Here is a 5,617-nt window from a genome sequence, read left to right as displayed (position 1 = left end):
TGGTGGGTGGGGGGTGGGGAGTCACTCCTGGGACCCCTCCCCCGCTCTCCTGCTTCACTGCCTCTGCGTGTTCACGCCCCATCTGTGCTCACACCACCTCTGTCCTTCACCTCACACCTGCTCTCTTGGCGTCTTGGGGTCTCGGGGCCTCCCCTCCAGGAACTGGGGGGCACAGGATGTGGGAATCACGCTGTTGCCTCAGGTGTGACTGTGGCGCAAGAGGGAGAGGGCAGAGAGTGGGTGTCAGTGGCGGTTAAAAAAGTGTCCACAGCCCGCGGGTGGGCCAGCCTTAGTGATGCGCTTCCAGTGGAGAGAATGGGGCTCCTCCTGGCCCTCTCGATGGCTGGCCCTGGGGAGCCTCGCCGTCTGCCGCCCAAGCAGCCCTGGGAGGGCATCTGAACTGGAGCCTCCGGAAGCTGCTCTCAGGTTCCAGACCCAAAGGCACCCAGGCAGGCGCCCCTGGGAGGCACGGCTGTGCCAGGCAGCGCCGTAAAGCGTCTCAGTCTTCAGTTTCACAGGCCCAACAGTTAGGGCGCGCCCGACTGGAGTCTGTTAGTGCACAAGCAATGCCCAACGAGCGATGTCCAGGCCTCACCGACAAACACTGCAGGCCCGGAGCCTTCAGTGACCTGCCTCCTTTTGCTCGACCCACCGTGATGGAAACAAGCGCGCAGAGCGAGCTCCCGGGAGGCTGCGCACAGCGGTGTTCCTGCCGCAGGAGGGACCGCGTTGTCTCAGGCTGAGAGGGTGTGGGCCTGAGCTCTTCGGGGCTCAGACATGCCAGGACCATGTGACCCAGGGAGCTGGAGTACGAGTTGGATGAGGAGTCAATCCTGCACCCCAAGGGCCACCTCAGAGGATGGCAAATAGTGGGTCCTGAGTACCAGCTGGACGGACTGGCGGGACCGTGTCATGAGGACCAAAAGCACCCGCGCACCTGGGGCAGAAGGGCCACTGGGAGGTGCTGGGCGACGCAGCAGTCAGGCTGTGCGCCCGCCCGTGTGGAGCAGCTGGGAGCACAGCGCCAGGCCACAGCGTGGTCTTCAGGGACCGCCCCCTCCCACCTGGGAGATGCTCTGAGCAGCCAGGATGCCGTGTCCCCACCTGACCTGGTGCTGCCGAGGCCCCAGGCCACACCTGGGAGGAGAGGGCCAGATGCCAGCCTGTCCAAATGGCCGATGCTCCCTCTGGACTGTGCAGGACACGAGGGGCCACAGGCTGCTGCTGGGAGCGCTCCCAGGTGCATGGCCAGGGCACGAGGGCTCGGGCGCCGGAGCCACAGTGGGAGCAGAGGGAGCATGGGCACGTGAGAGTGCGTTTTGTGGCCTCAGTTTGAAGTGCATGATGGTTGCTGACGGAGGGAGGCATGCTCAGCCTGGGGACCTCACCCTGGACCCTGCTGCGCCCTGGCCTCCTCAGGGGAGCTGCCCTGGACCCGCCCTGGCCCTGTGCCCGCGGCCCCTCTGCTGGTCTGTGTGACACAGCCTGGTGCTGTCCCACGGTGCGTCAGGCCCGGGCTGAGCCGGGTCTCCCCTCTGTCTGGGGCTCACGAGAGGGGGTGCTTTTGCTGCCACCTCGCAGCTGCTGGGAGAGGGTGGGGTGGGCTCTGCTTCGAGTCCTGCTGGTGGCTCTGTCTGAGGGACTGAGTGAGACAGAGAAGTGAGTGATGACCAGGGTCCAGGAACCCACTTTTCCTGGCCCCTTTCATCACGTGTCCGGTGAGACACGCCCCTCTCCAACCTGCCTGAGCCTCCTGGCTGGGGTCTGGGACCCCCTGTGGGCCACGCATGCTCAGTGACGGTGTGTGTGTGTGCGTGTGTGTGTGTGTGTGTGTGTGTGTGTGGTCGGGAGGGAGGGGCTGGCACCCAGTGGAAGGAGCTTTCCGCAGGAGAGGAAGACCTGGCAGAAGCAAGTTTCAGTCTTGGGGTTACCATAGCGACGCAGGCCTCCCACATAGATGTGGGCGTGGTGTCCATGCCTGTGCCGGTGTGTGTGGAAGCCACAGGGCATCGCAGGGCTGGCGCTGACACAGGTGAGGCGTGTGGCCTGGTCAGAGCTCCACTGCCGTGCCTGGGACCTCGGTCTCTATCAAGGTCCAAAATGCGGTCTGCACAGGGGGTGGGAGGGCCTTGGCCTGGCCTCCTGGTGGGTCCTGCAGCGTCTGTGGGGACAGTCCCGTGTCCTGGGCCCGTGGCCACCATTGCTTTTGGTACCTGGGAAGGACAGAGGTTTGAATCTAGACTGGCACCCCCACCCACACAATTTTGGCCTCAGTGTGTCATCAAGCTGTGACATCAGCCGGTAACAGAGAGATGGGCCCGCAGCCTGGGGCGCTGCCTGCACTGTGAGCTCCTCTGTACGAATGTGGAGTCAGCAGTGCTGGCACCGTGTGAGGGGTCAGGGGTCAGGCGCCAGGTGGGGCCAGGCCACCTTGGGAAGGGCCAACGCAGTCCGGTCAGTTTGGGAGGCCCTGATGGGAGACCCTGGTCAGCAGGGGCTGTGGTACCAGGAGGTGGCCACTGGCTGGAAGTGAGCCTGTGTTGCACAGGCAGTGCCTCAGGGCCCTCTTCCAGGAGGCCCTGTGGGTCAGTTCTGTCCAGCAGGAGCAGCCCTTGCCCCAGGGGGAGAGATAGCAGGGTCCCCTCCTGCCTCCTGCCTCTGCCTCGCGGTTCTGCACAATACAGCCCAAGCCTGACCCCCAGTGGCCAGTTCTGAGCACAGCGGCAGGGAGGCCTGAGAGTTGGCCCAGCAGGTGACGGGGGCCAGGCCCAGCGCCGCTTCCTGAAGAATAACCTGGAAACACCCAAAAGCGCTCTGGGTCATGGCTGTGGACCTGCTGGTCTGTGGGCTCTGAGGGCTCTGGGTTTGATGTTTGTAACTCTGGAGGCTTGTCTGTGATGGGCCCGCCCCAATGGGAGTCAGGGCAAGGTGGCCTCTGGGGTGAGTATTGGGGCGGGGAGGTGAGGAACAGGGGAGGGAGGGAGAGAGGCTGCTGGGAGGACTGTGAGCATTTTGGGAGGGGCGAGGCCTGAAGGCAGGAGGCTGCACTGGGAGGGGCTGCAGTGGGACTGTAGCTGGGGGGTTGGGGGGGCACAGAGCACTTTGGACAGAGGAGCAACATGGCCACATTTGTGATTCCAAACAGTCATTCTGGCTGCTGGATGGGAGGTGGACGGAGGCACCGAGGCTGCAGTAGAGGGTCAGTGGGGCCTGGAGCCAGGGACCCAGCCTGGTGGGGGAGGGCACTAGCAGAGAATGTGGGGACAGCTGGAACGTGGGGGTGAGTTGGGGAGCAATTATGGATGCCAGCCTTCCTGAGGCAGAAGGTGGTGGGAGCCTGGCTGATGTGGTGATGGGGGTCTGTGGGGGGCTCAATAGTTCTCAAGGCCTCAGACTAGCCTGGGCCCCTGGGAAGGCCTCAGTCATCTCCCTGACCAGCGAGGCAGGCAGTGTGGGGTCAAACCCCACACCTCGAAATAGCAGAGGAGAGGGTCTGGACCCTTTTGAGGATGGAGAGGTGCTGGGCAGTGGGCGTTGCCTGGAGACCAGGGCATATGGATGAGGCTGGAGCTGAAGGCAGCCACAGGGTGAGGCCCGAGGAGCTTTGGAGACCTGAGAGCTGTCATCCTGGAGGGGGAGCCTCTGGGCCGGGCACACGTGTGTGCAGTGTGTGCATGCGCACAGGCAGGCGTGCTGTGTAGATGCCGGGGTCTGCGTGCACCTGTGCACGTGCGCTGGGCTGATCTTCTCTGCTCCTCCTGTTTCTCCTTCAGCCCATTCTTGGCAGCCAGAGCGAGTTTCCTAACACCCATCGGGTCGTGTCATTTTTCTCTCGAAAAGCCTTAAAAAAACTCATTTCAATATGGATGAATGAAATGACGTGGCTGGGGTTGACTCAAGGTGACCCTGTGGCTGTGGGCAAGTGCAGACAGCCAGGGTAGCCAGAGCCGTCTTCGCTGGGCCCAGGGGTGCCCATGGCGCCTGGGCTCTCTCTACCTGTGTGTATGTTAGAAGTTCTGTCAGAATAAATTGCAAAAGACTTTGCATGTAAAAAAAAAATTAACTCGGTGTCCTGTTGGCTTGCCCTTCCAGATTTCCTGTCTTTCATTATTTTTGAACTATTTTAATGCTCTGCTTGCAGAAAATGGATAGTAATGCAAACAATTCTTCACAGAAATGCAAATCAGTGTTGTCCGGTGGAAAGCAGTTGAAGACTGCCTTTGGGTCTCAACAAGCTCTGCGCCTACTGACAAATGGTTTCAGGACTCCTGGCTGCCCGCGTGTTTCTTGTGGTCCCATTCTCCTGGGACCTGAGCTGTGACAGTCCTGCTTTCTTCATTAATCAGTGCTGTGGTAGAATTGTATCTCCCAAAAGACATGTTGAAGTCCTAACCCAGGACCTGTCGTGGGACCTTGCTCGGAAGTCAGGTCTTTGCAGGTGCGGTTACTGATGGTGAGGTCGCACTGGAGTCCTCATAAGAAGCGGGAGATCTGGGCCCGACATGGATGACAGAGGAAGAACAGCAGGCGGATGCCGGGCGATGAGATCTCCTGGGCCTGGAGCTGGAAGGCTCGTCCCCTGGAGCCTTGCAGGGAGCACGACCTGCCCACATCTGTGTGTGTTTTTTTTTTTTAAATATTTCTTTATTGATTTCAGAGAGGAAGGGAGAGGGAAAGATAGAAACATCAATGATGAGAGAGACTCATCGATTGGCTGCCCCCTGCAGGTCCCCCACTGGGGATCAAGCCCACAACCCAGGCATGTGCCCTTGACCGGAATCGAACCTGGGACCCTTCAGTCCACAGGCCGATGCTCTATCCACTGAGCCAAACCAGTTAGGGCATTAAAAAAATTTTTTTTTACTTTTTTGTTGTTAATCCTCACCTGAGGATATTTTTCCATTGATTTCCAGAGAAAGTGGAAGGGAGAGGTAGAAACAGAGATAGGGAAACATCGATGTGAGAGAGACACATCGATTGGTTGCCTCCCACACGCACCCTGACCAGGGTCGGGATGGAGCCTGCAACCAAGGTACATGCCCTTGACTGGAATCGAACCCAGGACCTTTCAGTCCGCAGGCCGATGCTCTATCCACTGAGCCAAAACAGCTAGAGCACCTGCCCACATCTGGATTTGGAGTTCTGCCGTCCGGGCTGTGAGAGAGGGAATCTCCGATAGTTTTTAAGCCACCAGGTGTCACGCAGTGCGTGGGAGGGGCGGGGAGGGGGCCTCCCAGGCGGGCCTGGCTGGAGGGTAGGTCTTGGAGGGGAGTTTGGACTTTTTCCTAAAGCCAGCGGGCGGCTTTTGAGCAGCCACCACCAGCTAAACAACAGCTCCTCAGAAAATGCTGAGATACATTTTTGAAGGTAAACAGGGCCCTGTGTCAAAGGCTGTGGGAATCCCTCTCCAGGTCATGGGAGGACTGCGCTGGGTGTCGAGGGCAGAGCGTTCCCAGTGTGTCCTGGACTGCAGACACCATCTAGCCCACAGGTTGCCGGGAGCCGGTCCATCCTTGCTGCTTGACACAGTCGCTGCAGGGAAGAAACATCTGCACAGCATATGTTTCAAGGGACCTGGCGTATATAGCATACTGTTCTTAATATGTTTGCTCCCCTT

Source organism: Myotis brandtii, unplaced genomic scaffold, assembly GCF_000412655.1.
Source record: "Myotis brandtii unplaced genomic scaffold, ASM41265v1 scaffold915, whole genome shotgun sequence".
In the NCBI taxonomy this organism is placed as follows: Eukaryota; Metazoa; Chordata; class Mammalia; order Chiroptera; family Vespertilionidae; genus Myotis; species Myotis brandtii.
Note: the sequence above shows the minus strand (reverse complement) of the source record.